Source organism: Mobula hypostoma, chromosome 17 (assembly GCF_963921235.1).
Source record: "Mobula hypostoma chromosome 17, sMobHyp1.1, whole genome shotgun sequence".
Lineage (NCBI taxonomy): Eukaryota > Metazoa > Chordata > Chondrichthyes > Myliobatiformes > Myliobatidae > Mobula > Mobula hypostoma.
In genome coordinates, this window is record NC_086113.1 from 2,808,128 (window position 1) to 2,829,842 (window position 21,715).

Genomic DNA, 21,715 nt, shown 5'->3' on the forward strand with positions numbered 1-21,715 from the left:
TTGATCCACTTGATCCGAAACAGGAGTGTGTGGGCCATGGCAGTCAAAGCTCAAACTGGGCACGGCACCCGGCCCAGGATCTGTGATCACAAACATCAGAAAATCTGCAGATGCTGGAAATGCAGTTCTGTTGAAGGGTCTTGGCCCAAAACATCGACTGTTTATCCATTTCCACAGATGCTGCCTGACCTGCTGAGTTCCTCCAGCATTTTGTGTGTTTAACCTGTTCCAAGATCACTCACATCCTTCCTTTCTACACAGCCCTTCATTTTACTGTCAACCATCTGTCTAAAATTTTTTTCAATACGCCTAATGTATCTACCTCTCCCACCACACCCAGCAGGGTGTTCCACACACCCATCACTCTCTGTGTAAAAAAAAACACCTCTGACATCCCCCCATACCTTACAATTATGCTCCTGTGGATTAGCCATTTCTGCCTTGGGAAAAAGAATCAGACTATCAACTTAATTTTTGTCTCTTATCATCTTGTACACTTCTATCAAGTCACCTTATCTTCCTTCATTCCAATGAGAAAACCCCTAGCTCACTCAACCTATCCTCATACGGCACACTCTGTAATCCAGGCAGCATCCTGGTAAGTCTCCTCTGTATCCTGTCTAAAGCTTTCTCAACCTTCCGAGAATGAGGTGACCAGAACTGAACACAATATTCCAAGAGTGACCTAACCAGGGTTTTATAGAGCTGCAACATTACCTCATGGCTCTTAGAGATAATAATTTTGTGAAGTTTGGATCTTGCATCAAATCAACACATTTCTCAATGACTTTGAATATTTGGAAACACACACTGTATTTACATTGTCTTCCTCCCGGGTTGGAGTCAGAAAGTAAAAATGTTTTGTAACTTGATATACATTTAGTGGCCACTTTATTAGGTATGTAATAATGTGGCCACTGAGTGTATGTTTGTGGTCTTCTGCTGCTGTAGCCCATCCACTTCAGAGTTTGAAATGTTGTGCATTCAGAGGTGCTCTTTTGCACACCACTGTTGAAACGTGATTGTTTATGTTATTGATGCCTTCCTATCAGCTTGAACCAGTCTGACCATTTTCTTCTGGTCTCTCTCATTAATAAGGCATTTTTGCCAACAGATCTGCCACTCACGGGATGTTTTTGTCTTTTGCACCATTCTCTGTAAACTCTAGAGACTGTTCTGTGTGAAGATCTCCAGAGATCAGCAGTTTCTGAAATACTCAAACCATCCCAACTGGCACCAACAATGATTCCACAGTTAAAGTCACTTAGATCATATTTCTTCCCTATTCTGATATTTGATCTGAACAACTACTGAACCTCTTGACCATGTCCGCATGCTTTTAGTATGCATTGAGTTGCTGCCACGTGATTGGCTGAATTGATATCTGCATTAATGAGCAGGCGTACAAGTGTACCTAATAACGAGGGCACTGAGTGATTTTTTTGTGGGATTCAACAACAACACTTTCATGTTTAATGTTGTTCCAAACTGGAATTCAATCAACCCTTGCATTTTAGGAATTATGACTTAAATCCTGGAAATCTAATTTTAAAACCAAAAAAACTTGATTCACAACTCTCTGTAATATAGGGCAGATTCTCCCTCTTTCAGCAATCACACAGACCACATTCAATCCCCATCTGTGCTCTACATTCACCACAGTCATAGAACTACAGGGGATATTGTGAGTGGGCAGAAAGACAACGGGTCACCCATTTTTCCTGGGTAAGAGGAAAGAAAACTGTTCACCCAACTTTACTGAAATTGTTCAGCCAACGTTCCTGAACTTGTTCATCGGTCTTTCCTTAAACTGTTCACTCATCTTTCCTAAACTGTTCACTCGTCTTTCGTGAAATTGTTCACCTGTCTTTCCTGAGTGAGAGAAAAGAAAATTGTTTAACCTACTTTCCTGATTACGATCAAATTGCCTGTCTGCATTTGGTCATAACATTTTGTTTTTTTTTAATACCTAATCTTCCCAATCCTGACATCAACATGGTTTCTGTATAGTGTGGAGTGTGAGAGGGAACTCGAGCTCCCGGAGGAAACCTCGGTGGCCACAGGGAGAAAGTACAAACTCCTTATAGACAGCGGCAGATACAGAACCAAGGTTGCTGGTGTGTAATAGCACTATACTAACCTTCGCCATGATGTAATATTACAGCTCTATAAAACTCTGGTTAGGTCGCCCTTGGAGTATTGTGTTCCGTTCTGGTTATAGAAAGACGTGGAAGCTTTAGAGAGCATACATGTCTTATGAGGATAGGCTGCACAAGCTAGGGCTTTTTTCTTTGAAGCATACACCAGCAGCGTACACCAATGCCCTCTCTTTCTTTGGTAATATTAGTCATTGATATTTCCAGTGAGATTGATATGAGACCAGAATGGGAATTCCTAGGATGGCATTCCATCATTTTCCATTTAATTCAAGACAGAAGATCAAAAGCTGTGGGATTACAGTTTGCCAAACTGCCTCCTCTTTCATGTGTTACTCCTTCTTAAGTGTGATTGGATTGTGGAATTAATTTCCATCTGCAGCAGAACCAGGGGTAAGGTTCTAATTGTGAAGCATGATCCTCCTTTGCAAAATGTTCCTGTTAAGTTAAAGACTTAGTTTGTCCACTTCCTTGCCAACAGGTTACAGCAAAATATCAGATTGAGGTTTTAAATCTACCAAGGACCTTTTAAAAATTTCCTTTGGATTTTTTTTTCCTATTAAGTATGTAACTCACTGTAACTTTACTTGCTTCCTTAAGCCCTCATCACCCCTTTTCTCATTGGGTCATAGGGAGCAGCTCTCCAGAGTCCTCCACCTTGGAAGCAGAGAGGCTACAGAGGGAGTTATACAGATCAGAGAATGGGCAAAGAAGCGGTAGATGAAATACAGTGTTGGGAAGTATATGGCCATGCACTTTGGCAGAAGAAATAAAATCATAGACTATTTTCTAAATAGAGAAAAAATTCTGAAATCCTGAGCTTGCAGAATTCCCTAAAGATTAACTTGTGCAGAATTCCCTAAAGATTAACTTGCAGGTTGGGTCAGTGATGAGGAAGGCAAATGTAATGTTAGCATTCATTTTGAGAGGATATTTCAAGAGAATATAAAAGGAAGGATGTAATGTTAAGGCTTTATAACTGGTGAGGCCTCACTTGGAGTATTATGAGCAGTTTTGACCCTTATCTAAGAAAGGATGTGCTGACATTGGAGAGAATTCAAGGGTGGCTCACGAGAATGATTCTAGGACTGAAAGCTTATCGTATGAGGAGTATTTGATGGTTCTGAGCCTGAATTCAGAAGAAAGAGGGGGGATCTCATTGAAACCTATTGAATGTTGAACGGCCTCAATAAAGTGGATGTGGAGGGGATGTTTCCTATGATGGGAGAGTCTAAGACCAGAGGACACAGCCTCAGAATAGAGGGGCTTCCTTTCAGAACAGAGTTGAGGAGTAATTTCTATAGCCAGAGAGTGGTGAATCTGTGGAATTCACTGCCACAGGTGGCTGTGGAGGTCAAGTAATTGGATATATTTAAGGCAGAGGTTGATAGATTCTTGATAGTCAGGGCATGAAGGGATATGGAGAAAAGGCAAGAGACTGGGGCTGAGAGGGAAATGAATCAACGTTGACAAAATGGTGGAGAAGACTCAGTGAGCCAAATGGCTTCAGTCTGCTCCTCTGTCTTGTGGTCTTATGGTCAAAGGTTGGGTATTTGCAATGACACTTCTGTGAGTGGCTTTAACTTTAGTTTATTCTTGCATGGACAGTTCAGCCTGAAAATCCAGGATTTGTTACTGGGAATCTGATGTACGCTTGTAGAATGTAACTTTGTAACCCTCTGCCATCGACAGACAAACATACAAGATGCTCTTTTCATCCACTCCATCCGCTGAAAGCAAGATTTTCCAGGGACCGACCATTTTAATTCCAAATCCCATTCCTATTCTGGCATATTGGTCCATGGCTTCCTCTTCTGACACGATGAGGTCACTCATAGGTTGGAGGAGCAACACTTCACATTCTGTCTAGGCAGCCTCCAACCCGATGGCACGGACATGGATTTCCCCGACCTCCAGTAATTTTTTCCTCTTCCCTTCAAGCTTCTGAAATCCCCCACTCTGGCCTCTCACCTCTTTTCCTCATCTGCCTATCGCCTCCCACTGTTGCTCTTCCTCCTTCCCTTCCTCCCTTGCTCCACTCTCATCTCCTACCTGATTCCTTCTTCTCCAGCCCTTCACCTTTTCTAGCCATCATTTCCCAGCTTCTTACATTATCACTCCTCCCCCACCCACCCGGCTTCACCTATCACCTTTTAGTTTGTCCCCCTCTGCCTGCCCCATCTTCTTATCCTGGCATCTTCCCCCTTCCTTTCCAGTCCTGATGAAGGGTCTCAGCCCGAAACATCGGTCGTTCATTCTCCTTCATAGACGCTGTCTGACCTGCTAAGTTCGTCCAGCATTTTGTGTGTGTTGTTCTGGGTTTCCAGCATCTGCAGAATCTCTGATGTTTATGAAATCCACTTTTCATTTTGTTGATTGTGAATAGTGGTTAGCATGACACTTACACCTGCCACATTGGCCAAGCTTTCAATACTGGTTTTCACCCTGAAGTTTGTCAAGCCCACAGCTGTACAACATTTCCAATCCAACATTCTGGGGCTGCTCCAAATGTGTGAAGAAAAACACATTTTTTTTTTGTTGCCGTTTTCCCAATAGTTTAACCTTAAAGAGCACAATGAGCATTTTTTGGGGATTCTCTCCCACATTCAATGAATGACTTCCATTTGGCCGGAAATGTTTCAAGAGCAATACTTCACACCAACCAACATCAAGCCTCTGTTTACTTGACGCAGTCCAAAAATACAAGTGCAATGCATTTGTCCCTCTTGTCCTTTTATTGCTAGGTTTTCTCCAAAGGTGAGTTTAACGGTGTGAATCCCACTTCAATGATCACTTCATATTGTATTTAATAGGACCATACTTTTCCAACAGTTTGCCACCGCACTTGCAGCTTGTGAGTTATTCAGAGGGGAACGCCTGTAACTATCTATTTATTCATTTAGAGATACAGCATGGTAACGGGCCCTTCCAGCCCAGTTAGAATCGGAACCAGGTTTATTATCACTGACGTACAGTATGTTGTGAAATTTGTGGTTTTGCAACAACAGTGCAGTGCAAGACGTAAAAAACTCTAAGTTCCCATAAGAAATATATAAAAAATAATTAAGTAGGGCAAAAAGAGAACAGCATAGTGAGGTGGTGTTCACGGGTTCATGGACCATTCAGAAATCTGATGATGAAGGGCTAGAAGCTGTTCCTAAAACAGTGAATGTGTACCTTCAGGCTCCTGTACCTCTGTCATGATGGTAGCAATGAGAAGAGGGCCTGTCCTGTAAGGTGAGGATCCCTCATGGTGCATGCCACCTTCCTGAGACACGGCCTTTTGAAGGTGTCCTCGATGCTGGGGAGGCTGGTGCCCGTGATTGAGCTGACTGAGTTGACAAGCCTCTGCAGCTTTTTCCATCCCTGTGCATCGGTGCTTCCATATAGTGCTGATAAAACCAGTCAGAGCACTTTCCAAGGTGCATCTGTAGAGATTTGCTAGAGTCACAGAGCCACAGAGTTGTGGACTCATAGAGTCGTGGAATACTACAGCACAGAAACAGGCCACTTGGCCCATCTAATCTGTGCCGAACCATTAATATGCCTAGTCCCATCAACCTGCTCTGGGACCACTACCCTCCATTCCTCTCCCATCCATGCACCTGTTCAAACGTATTAACGCTAATATGCCAAAGGTTTATTTACAACCCTATCTACCTGTGACACCACTTTCAAGGAATTATGTACCTATATTCCCAGATCGCTTTGTTCTACCACACTCCTCAGTGCCCTACCGTTCACTGTGTAAGATCTACCCTGGCTGGTCCTCCCAAAGTACAACACTTTGCACTTGTCTGCATTAAATTCTATCTGTAAATTTTCAGGCCATTTCTTCAACTGGTCCAGATTTCTCTGCAAGCTTGATAGTTTTGCTCACTGTCCACTACTCCCCCAATCTTGGTGTTATCAACAAATTTGTTGATCCACATTATTGTCCAGATCATAGATATAGATGCCAAACAACAAAGGACCCAGGACTGATCCCTACGGCAGGTCCAGCCAGAGACACAGCCATCTACTACCACTTCTGTGAAGCCAGTGTCTAATCCAATTTACTACCTCATCTTGAATGCCAAGCGACTGAACCGTCTTGACCAACCTCCCGTGCGGGATCTTGTCAAAGGCCTTGCTAAGGTCCATATAGACAACATCCACTGTCTTGTCTTCATCAACTTTCCTGGTAACTTCCTTGAAAAACTCTATGAGATTGGTTAGACATGACCTACCATGCACAAAGCCATATTGGCTATCAAATCAGTCCCTGTCCTTCCAAGTGCTTATATATCTGGTCCCTTGCAATACCTTCCAATAACTTTTCCACTACTGATCTCAGGCTGACTGGCCTATAATTTCTTCGCTTATTCGTAGAGCCTTTCTTAAATGATGGGACAACGTTAGCGATCTTCCAATCCACCGGCAGCTCACCTGTGTCTAAGGATGTTTTAGGTAACTCTGCTAGCCTCCCACAGGATCCAAAGGAACACATTGTCAGGCCCTGGGAAATCATCCACCCTAATTTGCCTCAAGACAGCAAACAGTTCCTCCTCTGTAATCTGTACAGGGTCCATGGCCTCACACTGCCTCACATTTATGAACTCTGTGTCCATCTCCCAAGTAAATGAAGATGTAAAAATCCCATTTACAATCTTCCCCTCCTCTTTCAGCTCCATGCATAGGTTACCTCTCTCATCTTCCTGAGGACCAGTTTCGTTCCTTGCTATCCTTTTGCTCTTAATGTATCTGTAGAAGCCCTTAGGATTCTCCCTCACCTTTTGACTAGAGCAAACTCATGTCTTCTTTTAGCCCTTGTGAGTTAAGTGTTTTCTTACATTCATTATACTCCTCAAGTACCTCATTTGTTCCTGCCTGCCTATACCTGCTATCCACCTCCTTTTTTCCTGTGGCCAATGCTCCACAATGGGCTCCATATTATCCAGGGTCGTCGTTCATTGTGATGATGCCGGAATTATAATTGCATATTCTTCTCCAGGAGAAATTGCAGTACTTCAGCAGATTTATCTTTCAATTCAATTACCTATTAAATACACCCAAAGGTCATTCTAATTTGGGAATCAAATGTTTTTTTGTTAAACTTGCTGATTCAACATAAGTGCATGTTTGTCATTTAAGATCAAATACAAGCTTTCCATCCTTGCTTTTTGCTTTTAATGAAGACTTACAGCTCACTCCACTGTAACTTCACCACAGGGCCTTGTGACTTACTAGTATAAGTTACAATAAGTAATATATATAAAGTAAATAAGTTGTGTAAAAAGAGAGCGAAAAGTTAGGTTGTGTTCATGGGTTCATGGTCTTTTCAGGAATCTGATGGCAGAGGGGAAGAAGCTGTCTCAAAATGTTGAGTGTGTGTCTTCAGTCTCCTTTGCCTCCTCATGTAGCAATGAGAAGAGGGTATGTCCTAGATGATGAAAGTCTTTCATGAAGGATGCCAACTTCTTGAGGTACTGTCTCTTGAAGATGCCCTTGCTGATGTGAAGGGTTGTGCCCAAGCTGGAGCTGGTTGAATCTACAACCCTCTGCAGCTTTCTCCAGTCCTGTGCATTGGTGAAGGATAATGCACCAGAGAGCTGAACTGGTGGATTCATATCACTGAAGGAAGCCAAGCCACAGTTGGCCAGATCTATGTAGCTCTGCACCCGCCACGATACTGAATTCTTCTTCCACCACCTCCATCTCCCTGCCCACCTTGGCAAGGATTCTCCACCCCACACCAGTGACCCCTTCTCCCATCTTCAACCCTCCTCCCCTTCCTGGACACCCTGCTCTGGATCTTTTCATTGCTAACTGCCAACAAAACATCAATCATCTCGACTTCACCACCCCTCTCTCCAATTCCAACCTCTCTCCTCTCTCTTTTCCCTCCACACTAATCCTAACCTGACCATCAAACCAGCAGATAAGTGGGTTACAGTAGTAGTATGGTGGACTGACCTCTTCCTTGCTGAGGCCCAGCAACAACTATCAGACACCTCCTCTTACTTACCCCTCGAACAAGACCCCATTAAGGAGAACCAGGCCATTGTCTCCCACACCATCACCGACCTTATTAGCTCTGGGGATCTCCCATCGGCTGCCACCAACCTCATAGTTCCCGTTTCTACCCAAGATCCACAAAACGGCCTGTCCAGGTAGACCCATTGTTTCAGCTTGTTCCTGCCCCACTGAACTCATATCTGCATACCTCGACTCAGTTTTATCCCCTGGTTCAGTCCATTCCTACCTATGTTTGTGACACTTCACACGCTCTTGATCTTTTCAAAGATTTCAAGTTCCCTGGCCCCGAGCATCTTATTTTCACTATGGATGTCCAATCCCTATACACCTCCATCCCCCACTAGCAAGGTCTCAAAGCTCTCCGTTTCTTTCTGGACACCAGATCCAACCAGTTCCCCTCCACCACCACTCTCCTCTGTTTAGCAGAACTTGTCCTCATTCTCAATAATTTCTCCTTTGGCTCCTCCCACTTCCTTCAGATAAAAAGGTGTAGTCAGGGGTACTCGCATGAGTCGCAGCTATGCCTGCCTGTTTGTTGTCTACGTAGAATAGTCTATGTTCTAAGCCTACACTGTGTCACTCTCCAACTTTTGCTATGCTACATCGATGACTGCATTGGTGCTGCTTCATCAACTTTGTCTCTAACTTCCACTCTGCCCTCAACTTTATCTGGTCCATTTCTGACACCTGCCTCCTCTTTCTCGATATCTCTGTCTCCATCTCTGGAGACAGTCCATCTACTAATATATTTTATGAACCCATGGACTCTCACAGCTACCCGGACTTTACCTCTTCCCACCCTGGAACTAGTAAAAATGCCATCCCCTTCCCTCAATTCCTCTGTCTCCACCGCGTCTGCTCTCAGGTTGAGGCTTTTCATTCCAGAACAAAGGAGATGTCCTCCTTCTTCAAAGAAAGGGGATCCCCTTCCTTCACCATTAATGCTGCACTCAAACACATCTTTTCCATTTCACATACATCTGCCTTCACCCCAACCTCACGCCTCCCACCAGGGATAGGGTTCCTCTTGTCCTCACCTACCACCCACCAACCTCTTTGTTCTCACCTACCATGCACCAGGAGTTGATCGTGGATTACAGGAGGAACAGAGACAAGATAGCTCTATTGACATCAATGGGACTGTAATTGAGAGGGTGAGTATACACATCACTGAGGATCTCACCTGGACTGTACACACTGGCACTACAGCGCCTTTTTCATCTCAGACAGCTGAAGAAGTTTGTCACGAGTCCCCAAATCCTCAGGACTTTCTACAGGGGCATCATCAAGAGCATCCTGACTGGCTGTGTCACTGCTGGTATGGGAACTATACTTCCCTCAATCGCAGGACTCTGCAGAGAGTGATGTGGACAGCCCAGCGCATCTGTGGATGTGAACTTTCCTCTATTCAGGACATTTGCAGCAACAGGGGTATAAAAATGTCCTGGAGGATCATCAGGGACTCCAGCCACCCCAACCACAAACTGTTTCAGCTGCTTCCATCTGGCAAACGGTACCACAGCATTAAGGCCAGGACCAACCGGCTCCAGGACAGCTTCTTTCACCAGGGTATCAGATTTGTCAATACACATTGATCTGATAGCATATCTGACTGTACATACATGTATACAATCTTAGTGTTTGGACAATATCCTCCCACATTTCCCTTCCTTATTGTTCATACATAGTGACAGAGACGCAGCATAAAGAGTTTTACTCCCTCGTGTTGTGAGATAGATGTAAGAAATAAAATAAGTTTTAATTCTAATTCTAATTCTATTCTGACTACAACTCCTACTGACATGGAGTTTTGCTTATGATTGCCATGACAATGTGGACTTCCCCTGAGCTCCATTTTGCTGCCATTTCCCAAAGATAAGCTGATAGATTATCTGGTCACTCTAATGGTCCCTGGTGCGGTGAGCAGCAGGAGAAATGGTAAGAGTTGTTAGGTGTGTTGGCGAGAATAGGTTACAGTGAAATACCTTCCTGATTCATTAAGTGTGCGTCGTCAGGCTCCCATACCTCCTGCCTGATGAGAAGAGGGCACGTCCTCCATGGTGGGGGTTCTTAATGATGGATACCTGCTTCCTGAGGCATCATCTTCTGCAGATGTTATCAACTCCTCGCTACCGTCAGGGAGGAGCTACAGGAGCCTGAAGACCCACACTCAATGCTTCAGGAACAGTTCTTTCCCCTCCACCATCAGATTTCTCAATGAGGCAACCTTGTTACTCCCTTAATTTCAGCACTTTCATTTTACAGTTTATAGATTTTTATGTCTTCCATCTCACTATTCATGTTTTACACTATTTATTTAATGCAACTTACGGTAATTTTTCATGTATTGTGCTGAATTGCTGCCACAAAACAATCCTGTGCATTGACCCCTCCATACCAGACACTGATCCTGTGCGTTGACCCCTCCATTCCAGACACTGATCCTGTGCGTTGACCCCTCCATACCAGACACTGATCCTGTGCGTTGACCCCTCCATACCAGACACTGATCCTGTGCATTGACCCCTCCATACCAGACACTGATCCTGTGCGTTGACCCCTCCATACCAGACACTGATCCTGTGCATTGACCCCTCCATACCAGACACTGATCCTGTGCGTTGACCCCTCCATTCCATACCAGACCTGAGCATTGACCCCTCCATACCAGACACTGATCCTGTGCGTTGACCCCTCCATTCCAGACACTGATCCTGTGCATTGACCCCTCCATACCAGACACTGATCCTCTGCATTGACCCCTCCATACCAGACACTGATCCTGTGCGTTGACCCCTCCATACCAGACACTGATCCTCTGCATTGACCCCTCCATACCAGACACTGATCCTGTGCATTGACCCCTCCATACCAGACACTGATCCTGTGCATTGACCCCACCATTCCAGACACTGATCCTGTGCGTTGACCCCTCCATACCAGACACTGAACCTGTGCATTGACCCCTCCATACCAGACACTGAACCTGTGCATTGACCCCTCCATACCAGACACTGATACAACCAGGCAGTTGGAACATCTGTAGAAATTTACAGGAGTCCTTGGTGACATACCAAATCTCCTCAAGCTGCAAATGGATTGTAGACATTGTTGTGCCTTCTTGGTGTTCATGATGGCCCTGGCTGTGCTTGCAAACCTCTGCAGCTTTTTAAGACCCTGTGCAGTGGCCTCTCCATACTAGGTGGTGATACAGATAGTCAGAATGTTCTCCATGGTACGTCTGTAGAAATTTGTGAGAGTCTTTGGTGACATACCAAATCTACTCTACCCCTAATGAAGTATAGCCACTAGCGTGCCTTCTTCATGATTGCACCAATGTGTTGGGCAGGACATCCGGGAGCATGTCTGAACGCGTTTCGTAAGTACGTTCTCAGAGCCTGTATAGATTAGGAGGGCTGAGTAAAATATAAATATGAAATTAAAATAGGACAATGAAAATAGACGACATTCCTGCTTTTATGTGTTGATTATCACTTGGGATGATGGAGTCATTTAGGAATTTTCCTGAGCTGCACTGAACCTTAATAGATAGGCACACACACAACGAGTTGCCCATTCCACAAAATCACTGAATGATGGAAGGAAGGAAATTGTTGTTTCATTTTTTGGGAATGTGCCAAGTTAGTATTGACTGTCCTGTGTTCTGTGATTCCTGTAATCTTAGTGAAAATCAGAGAATTGTGGAAACATTCAGTAAATGGCAGCAGCACTGAGCTGAAACATCAGAGCCAAAGGACTGAATCTTCAATATTAATTCCTCCATTTTCTCTGTAGAACCTCTGAGGGGTTCCAGCTTCTTGGTTTTAGTTTTTACTTGAAAGATAGATTTTTTTTCTCTGGAGTAAAGGAGGATGAGACTTGATAGAAGTGTACAATATGATGCGAGGCATAGATAGATTGGTAAGCCAGAGAGATTTTCCTTGAGCGGAAATGATAATTGCATTTTATGACATCACTTTAAGGTGACTGGAGGAAAGTATAGGGGCGATGTCAGAGATAATTGTTTTTACATAGAGAGTGTGGGTGTGGTGAACACCCTGCCAGGGATGGTGTTAGAGGCAGATACATTAGGAACATTTAATGAACTCTTAGATAGGCACACGAGTGATAGAAAATGGAGGGCTATGTGGGAGGGAAGCTCTAGGTTGATCTTGGAGTAGGTTAAAAGGTCAGCACGACATCATGGGCTAAAGGGGCTTAACTGTGTTGTAATGGTCAATGTTCCTTGTTACAATCAAAACATTTTAGAAAGGTGCAGTTCATATTTACACATAGTTTGTCCTCTTATCGATCATCATTGCTGAAAAAATAGATTAAGGGTAAGTTCAAAGGTCGGCACAACATTGTGTGCTGAAGATCCTGTACTGTGCTGCAGTGTCCTATGTTCTAGTCTGAGTGATTTTATGGTGATGTTCTACGTTGGGTCATTTTGTGGTGAAGTTTTATGTTCTAGGCTGGGTGATTTTGTGGTGATGTTCTATGTTCTATGCTGTGATTTAAGTTCTATGCAGTGTCCTACATTCTTTACAGTGATCTATGTTCTATGAAGAGTTCTATGTTTTATGCAGAGTTCTATGTTCTAGGCTGGGTGATTTTATGGTGATGTTCTATGTTGGGTGATTTTGTGGTGATGTTCTATGTTCTTGACTGGATGATTTTGTGAAGTTCTATGTTCTAGACTGGGTGATTTTGTGGTGAAGTTCTATGTTGGGTGATTTTGTGGTGAAGTTTTACGTTCTAGACTGGATGATTTTGTGGTGAAGTTTTGTGTCCTACACTGGGTGATTTCCTAGGCTGACAAAAGGCAGAATCTGCAAGGCATGGCACTCCACAGTAACTCATGGCATCATGTAGCCAGTGCCTTAGGCACTTTACCCTTTGCCCAATCTCTGAGTTTAGTTTGAAGTCAGTTTACACCAGACACATCTCTTAGAAACATAGAAACATAGAAAATAGGTGCAGGAGTAGGCCATTTGGCCCTTCGAGCCTGCACCGCCATTTATTATGATCATGGCTGATCATCCAACTCAGAACCCAGCCTTCCCTCCATACCCCCTGACCCCTGTAGCCACAAGGGCCATATCTAACTTCCTTTTAAACATAGCTAATGAACTGGCCTCAACAGTTTGCTGTGGCAGAGAATTCCACAGATTCACCACTCTCTGTGTGAAGAAGTTTTTCCTAACCTCGGTCCTAAAAGGCTTCCCCTCTATCCTCAAACTGTGACCCCTCGTTCTAGACCTCCCCAACATCGGGAACAATCTTCCCGCATCTAGCCTGTCCAATCCCTTTAGGATCTTATACGTTTCAATCAGATCCCCCCTCAATCTTCTAAATTCCAACGAGTACAAGCCCAGTTCATCCAGTCTTTCTTCATATCTCTTGTGCTTGCAACTCTGGTTCTTGTCCTGCAGACTTTTAAAATTTTCATTCGGATCTGCTGTACCTGCAGACTCAGAGTCTCCAAATTACCAAGGTCAGTGAAAGGGGTCAGTACCTGCAGTCTCGGATTCTCCCCTTTGCCAAGGTCAGTAAGAATCCAAGAAGAGAAGTTCACGGATGTTCAATGTCTTTGGTTTTTTAGGAATAAGGACAGAGAAGGGGGATAAAGCAACCAGTGCAAGATCCTAAATAGACATGATAGGGCGACGGGGTAGTATTGATTTGAACATTTAGCACAATCCATTTATAGTGCCAGTGATCATTGATCAGAGTTCAGTTCCTGTGACTGCCTGTATGGAGTTTGTACATTTTCCTCAGGACCACATGTGTTTTCTCTGTGTACTCACATTACAAAGACGTACAAATTAGGGTTAGGTCAGTGTGATTACCAAAGTATGTGGTACACCACTGATTAGTGAACTTGTGTGTTGCTCCCAGCAAAGATTCAGATTGCGGATGAATTTACATGCTCATTGAAACCTATGGTGAACTTACGTCAACAACCAACACACCCTGAGGATGTGCTGGGGCAGCCTGCAAATGTCGCCACACATTCCTGCCCTTGGGCTTGGTCTCATATTCATCGGGCGTCCAACTTTGCCAGCCTCTGAGTATCAATCCCGGTGCATGCCGATCACGTGTCTGACCTTCAGGCCTTTCTCCCGGACTTATGCTGATCTTTGTCCGGGTGACCTTAAGTCCTCTGCCCCTGGACTTGCACGGTCCTCCGATGCTGGTGACAGTGAGGTTCCCTACCTCTAGAATCACACAGAGCTCCTATCCTGGTGACCATGGGGTTCTCTACCTCCTGAGTCATCAAGCTCTGGTCTTCAACCTTTGGCTTTGCCCTCTCAACTTCACCGATGTCTGGTTATCAACCTCAGGGCTTGCCAATCACAGGTTTAACTTTCAGGCCTAAACCCTAAGACAATCCTTAGGTTGTGCTGGTTGTTAACACAAACAACACATTTCACTGTATGTTTTAGTGTACATATGATAAAGAAATGAATCTGAACTAGGATGCTGCTTCTATTATAGAGTAAATCTGATCCTTATAACATTCCCATTGTCTTTCCTATATCAATTACAAAAAAGATTTCTTTTCTGTTCTTATGGAATTAATGTTTTCTCGTTTATCTTTAGCAGTAAAACCAGGCAGAACAGAACAAAATAAACATTAGTCAAGCGTTATTTCACATGGAAGACAAACATTCTGATGACTCGTTACATTTGATTTAATGCCACTTTTCCACAGATAATGGACACAGAATATTACGCCTGGCTGCAGAGGTAGCGCATTTGATAATAACAAAAGTATTGTGGATAGAGCTGGCTGTTGTCATTCTAAAATCTAAATCTAACAGGCCTCTCACAAATTTGTTTTGCATTAAAGATCTGGCTGCTAAATCCTTTCAGAGTCATAATTAACTCACCACTCCAGCTTGTCAGTCAGTTACCTCATTTTCAATATTACTGATAATTGATGCTGAACAGAAATTAATGCAGGCAGTGTATTAGCCTTCAGCTTACTGCTGAAGTTAATACAGAAATATCTAACACTGCCATAGACCGTTCTTCTTCCTATCGTTTGAATGACGATGATTCAGATACTTCACTGAAAAGCATCAAGGCCAGATGAGGATGGATCACACGTCTGCATCAATAAGACTGCCTGCTCACAATTAGATTTGGATTTGGACCCCAGATTTAGTTTCAGATTCAAATTCATTATCACATGTACATTAAAACATGGAATGAATTGTGTCATTGTGTGTCAACCAAGACACACTGGAAAAAGGGTGCTGACCATTCACTTGATCAATGCCTCTTAACTTCTAGTACACCTCTATCAAGTCACCTTATCCTCCTCCACTCCAAAGAGTAAAGCCTTAGCTCACTCAAAATATCCTCATAAGATGTGCTCTCTAATCCAGACAGTATCCTGGTAAATCTCCTTTGCACCCTCTCTAAGGGCAACATTCATTAACGATCAGCTTCATATCTAACACCTCTACTTTGATTTATTTATTGCATGTTCATAGTAACATACAGAGAAAGATGTCATTTGCATCAACAACCAACACACACGAGGGTGTGCTGGGGGCAGCCCACAAGTGTTGTCACACACTCCAGCGCCCACAGTGCTCGGCTGGACAACCGAAGCAACAGCAACAAACCCAGATAAGACAGCAACAGCATCCTTGCCCCGCGCATGCGCACGTATACACACACACACACACACACACACACACACACACATGCACATGCACACACACACACACATGCACATGCACACACACACACACATACACGCACACGCACACACATGCACACACGTTTCCTATTCCAAGTCAGGCACGTTGGTCCTGCCTTCACATAATGACCTGATTCCCTTTCCCTCTGTCCTTGCATGACTGAAACCATCTTTGTTACTGTGACGGGGTCCTGAATTACCCTTTGAACTGTGCTTTTGAAAAGAGAGAGATATTTAACACTGACATGTTGTTTTGAAAGAGAGAGAGAGAGACGAAGACTAACTGTTGGACTGTCACTTTAAGGCACGAGAAAGAACTGGCTAACTTTTGGATTTCTGCTGAGTTGGAGACAGCACTGAGCAGCTCATAAGTTGCTGTGGTGACTGAGGGCGTTATTTAATGGACAATCAATGTTATGATTTTTCGGCAGCGTGTTGATACTTCTCAAGGACATTTGCCTGTTTGCATTTCTTACACAGAGAGAGGAAGGAGGAGTTGTTTGAATGACAGCTGGTATCCAGTACGGTGAGATAAATAGGAGGTCAGATGATATAGACCTCAGACACATGTTTTGGACACTGAATGAGTTTTTGTTGTGCCTGCAGAAAAAGTGGGTTTTTGGAGGATCGATCAGGCAGATCGATCAGTGGCTCTTGCAGTGAAAAGGAAAGGGGTTGACTGGCGGGGAGTTGTCCATGTGTCCACCCTTGCCTGGGTGATAGCTCCACCACAGAAAACTGGTCCCCTTTGTTGTGGTCACAGTCGGTGACTTTTTAAAGGATTTCGGAGGGCAACAAGAAGATCGATGGCGTCAGCTCACCTGAAGACTCAAATCTCTCCCTCTCTCTCTCCATCACTACTCAACTCAATACCATGAACTGAACTGAACTGAATTTTACTCATCATTGTAAAACTGTATCTTTTTACCCCTAGACTTAAAGAAGCTTGGTTTTTCACATAAATTTCCACACTTACTGATATACTTACTTATATATATAAAATCATTGCTAACCTGTTTGATTTATTTACATTTATATTACTGTATTGCGTAGTTACTAATAAATATTATTAGTTAATAGCAATACTGGATTCCAAAGTGTTTTCCATCTCTGCTGGTTCTTTATTCCTGTCACGGGGTACGTGACGGTTACCACTGATTCTTCCCATACTGTCGCAGGTGGCTCACACCGCTTCATTGACAGTAAACTCAAGCCTGCCCTGCTGCTCTTGTCCGAGTTCACGTCATTCCTTGATTCACTCCTTTCCTCCTTCTTCCTGGGTTCTCTGGCAGCCTGCCGAACCACCTGCCCCTCACTATCTGATGACCTCCGCTGGTCGGTTCAAGCACAGACGTTGTGACCCAGCTGTCCACGTGATACGCAGGCCAGGGCAGTACACTATGGAGAGCAAGCTACTACCTGTGCCATTCCAGCACTGCCTGAAAGGAGCCTGCACATCCTTCCTGTGGCTGTGTGGGTTTCTCCAGGTGCTCCGGTTTCCTCCCACAGTCCAAAGACGTACCGGTTAGTAGGTCAATTGGTCATAGTAAATTGTCCTGTGATCAGGCTGTGGTTAAATCTCTGCAATCTCGATGTCTTGAGTAATGACAATAAAGTTGTATTTTATTCTATTGTAAATAGGCGGGTGCTGGACATTGTGGCTCCTTGTGACGGAGGGGCTATTCTGTGCTGTATCTCAAAATAAAATCAATAAAATTAATTCAGTGTGTGTGGCGGGGGGGGAGGGGCGGCTGCAAAATGACATTGTCAAAAGTGAGCTCAGCAGTTACATCCTATACAGGCAACACGCTATCTTTGTTCAGTTAAATAATTACTGCAGCTGCCTGTGCTAACTGTGCTATTCATTACCTTATCATCTCAATGGGATGTCGAGGTTTTCAGTGCCTGGAAGCACTTAAAACCTGCCTGTATTATTTAGTGCCTAATGCACCATTTAAGGAGGTGCAGTCTGAATGAGGAAGCTGTTAGCCAGGCATTCTGTAACTTCCTGCAGCCTGGGAGACATTCACAAAGAACAACCCTTTTGGGAGACCGAGGTCCACCATTCTTAATACTGCACTGGAGAAGGAGATACAACATGAGAGAGATTTATACCACATTTGTTGAGTTCTGGTTATAGGAAGAATGTAGTAGATTCAGTGAAGATGCAGAGGAGATTTACCAGGATGCAGCCTGGATTAGAGAGCAAGTGGTATTACGATAGGTACAGCAAGTCAGGGCTTTTCTCTTTGGAGCAGAGGAGGATGAGAGGTGAGAGATGACTTGATAGAGGTGTACAAGATGATGAGGGGCATAGGTTGAGTGGGCAGCCAGAGGCTTTTTCCTAGTGGGGAAATGGCTAATACGAGGAGATTATATTGTGATTGAAGGAAAGTATAGGGGGATGTCAGAGGTAGGTTTTTCAGACACACACACACACACACACACACACACAGTTGTGGGTGCATGAAATACACTGCCAAGAGTGGTGTAAAGGCAGATGCATTAGGGACATTTAAGAACACAAAGGTGGCACATCGATGACAGGAAAATGGAGGGTTATGTTGGAGGAAAGGTTTGAATTGATTTTAAGGTAGGTTACACCGTCAGCTCAACATTGTGGGCTAGAGGGCCTGTACTTTGTTCTATGTTTTACATTGGGGTGTATAGAGTGCCCAGGGAGTCTCATACCCCAGTGAGAAAGGGACATATCTGTCCTAGCAGGCGAAGACAGCTCTGGTGGATTGGTGGATGAGATCTACAGTGAGACCGAAAGGCCAGGAATGCTGCTCAGCAATTCTCCATGGAGAGGGAAGGGCAAGACAAGGCACAGAAGAAATCTTGCTCATCCACTGCAACTAATTGTGATGCTTGTTCGTACCACTGAACCCGGATTTCCGAGGTCGAAAAGGTGGAAATGACCCAGTGCAACTGCTTTTCCACTTTAAAAACTCTTCCACACAGGTACCTTGTCATTGCCAGACAGAACGGAGAACCAACACAATGGCCCATCATGGCAGCTGTTGTTTTGTGGCAATACATAAACAATTATATTGCTACAATAAGCACAGTGCAATAAGTACAACTATGATAGGTTACAATAAGAAATATAAAAAATAGATAGTGCAAAAAGGGAATAACATTGTGAGGCAGTGTTCACAGGTTCATGACCATTCTGAAATCCGATGGCGGAGAGGAAGAAGCTGTTCCGAAATCACTGAGTGTGTGTTTTCAGGCTCCTGTTCCTCCTTGCTGATGGTACTATTGCAAAGAGGGCAAGTCCCCGGTGGTGAAAGTCCTTCGTGATGGATGCCGCCTTCCTCAGGCATCACCTTTTGAAGATGTTCTCAGTGCTGGGGAGGCTGGTGCCCATGATGGGGCCGACTGAGTTTATAACTCTCTGCAGATTTGTCCAGTGCTGTGCGGTGGCCCCTCCATACCAGTTAGAACGCTCTCCACGATGCAGCTGTAGACATTTGCTAGACTGTTTGTTACACATCAGTCGTGGAAGTTCAGGGGCTGGCCATCATGAAGCTGAACACTAGTGACCCACACAGTGTCACTAAATTCCAGCAATCTGTCCTCCAGCAAAACAGAAGCATGTTTCTTAACACATTGCCCCAGCCGGCTAAATAGAGGGGAATAAACAGCGACAACTCGCGGATACCTCCTCTTATTTACCCCTTATTTACCCCTCAATCGTGACCCCACTAAGGAGCACCAGGCCATTGTCTCCCACACCATCACCGACTTTATCTGCTCAGGGGATCTCCCATCCACTGCTACCAACCTTATAGTTCCCACACCCCGCACTTCCCGTTTCTACCTGCTACCCAAGATCCACAAACCTGCCTGTCCTGGCAGACCTATTGTCTCAGCTTGCTCCTGCCCCACCGAACTCGTTTCTGCATACCTCGACACGGTTTTATCCCCCCTTGTTCAATCCCTTCCGACCTATGTTCGTGACACTTCTCACGCTCTTAAACTTTTCGATGATTTTAAGTTCCCTGGCCCCCACCGCTTTATTTTCACCATGGATATCCAGTCCCTATGTACTTCCATCCCCCATCAGGAAGGTCTCAAAGCTCTACGCTTCTTTTTGGATTCCAGACCTAATCAGTTCCCCTCTACCACCACTCTGCTCCATCTAGCGGAATTAGTCCTTACTCTTAATAATTTCTCCTTTGGCTCCTCCCACTTCCTCCAAACTAAAGGTGTAGCTATGGGCACCCATATGGGTCCTAGCTATGCCTGCCTTTTTGTTGGCTTTGTGGAACAATCTATGTTCCGTGCCTATTCTGGTATCTGTCCCCCACTTTTCCTTCGCTACATCGACGACTGCATTGGCACTGCTTCCTGCACGCATGCAGAACTCGTTGACTTTATTAACTTTGCCTCCAACTTTCACCCTGCCCTCAAGTTTACCTGTCCATTTCCAACACCTCCCTCCCCTTTCTAGATCTTTCTGTCTCTGTCTCTGGAGACAGCTTATCCACTGATGTCTACTATAAGCCTACTGACTCTCACAGCAATCTGGACTATTCCTCTTCTCACCCTGTCTCTTGCAAAAACGCCATCCCCTTCTCGCAATTCCTCCGTCTCCGCCACATCTGCTCTCAGGAAGAGGCTTTTCATTCTAGGACGAGGGAGATGTCTTCCTTTTTTAAAGAAAGGGGCTTCCCTTCCTCCACTATCAACTTTGCTCTTAAACGCATCTCCCCCATTTCACGTACATCTGCTCTCACTCCATCCTCCCGCCACCCCACTAGGAATAGGGTTCCCCTGGTCCTCACCTACCAACCCACCAGCCTCCGGGTCCAACATATTATTCTCCGTAACTTCCGCCACCTCCAACAGGATCCCACCACTAAGCACATCTTTCCCTCCCCCCCCCGCATTCCGCAGGGATCGCTCCCTACGCAACTCCCTTGTCCATTCGTCCCCCCCATCCCTCCCCACTGATCTCCCTCCTGGCACTTATCCGTGTAAGCGGAACAAGTGCTACACATGCCCTTACACTTCCTCCCTTACCACCATTCAGGGCCCCAAACAGTCCTTCCAGGTGAGGCAACACTTCACCTGTGAGTCGACTGGGGTGATATACTGCGTCCAGTGCTCCCGATGTGGCCTTTTATATATTGGCGAGACCCGACGCAGACTGGGAGACTGCTTTGCTGAACATCTACGCTCTGTCCGGCAGAGAAAGCAGGATCTCCCAATGGCCACACATTTTAATTCCACATCCCATTCCCATTCTGACATGCCTATCCACGGCCTCCTCTACTGTAAAGATGAAGCCACACTCAGGTTGGAGGAACAACACCTTATATTCCGTCTGGGTAGCCTCCAACCTGATGGCATGAACATCGATTTCTCTAACTTCCGCTAAGGCCCCACCTCCCCCTCGTACCCCATCTGTTACTTATTTTTATGCACACATTCTTTCTCTCACTCTCCTTTTTCTCCCTCTGTCCCTCTGAATATACCTCTTGCCCATCCTCTGGGTCCCCCCCCCCCGCCCGTCTTTCTCCCTAGGCCTCCTGTCCCATGATCCTCTCGTATCCCCTTTTGCCTATCACCTGTCCAGCTCTCGGCTCTATCCCTCCCCCTCCTGTCTTCTCCTATCATTTTGCATCTCCCCCTCCCCCTCCAGCTTTCAAATCCCTTACTCACTCTTCCTTCAGTTAGTGCTGACGAAGGGTCTCGGCCTGAAACGTTGACTGCACCTCTTCCTAGAGATGCTGCCTGACCAGCAACTTTGATGTGTGTTGCTTGAATTTCCAGCATCTGCAGAATTCCTGTTGTTTTGGAATAAACAGTTGAT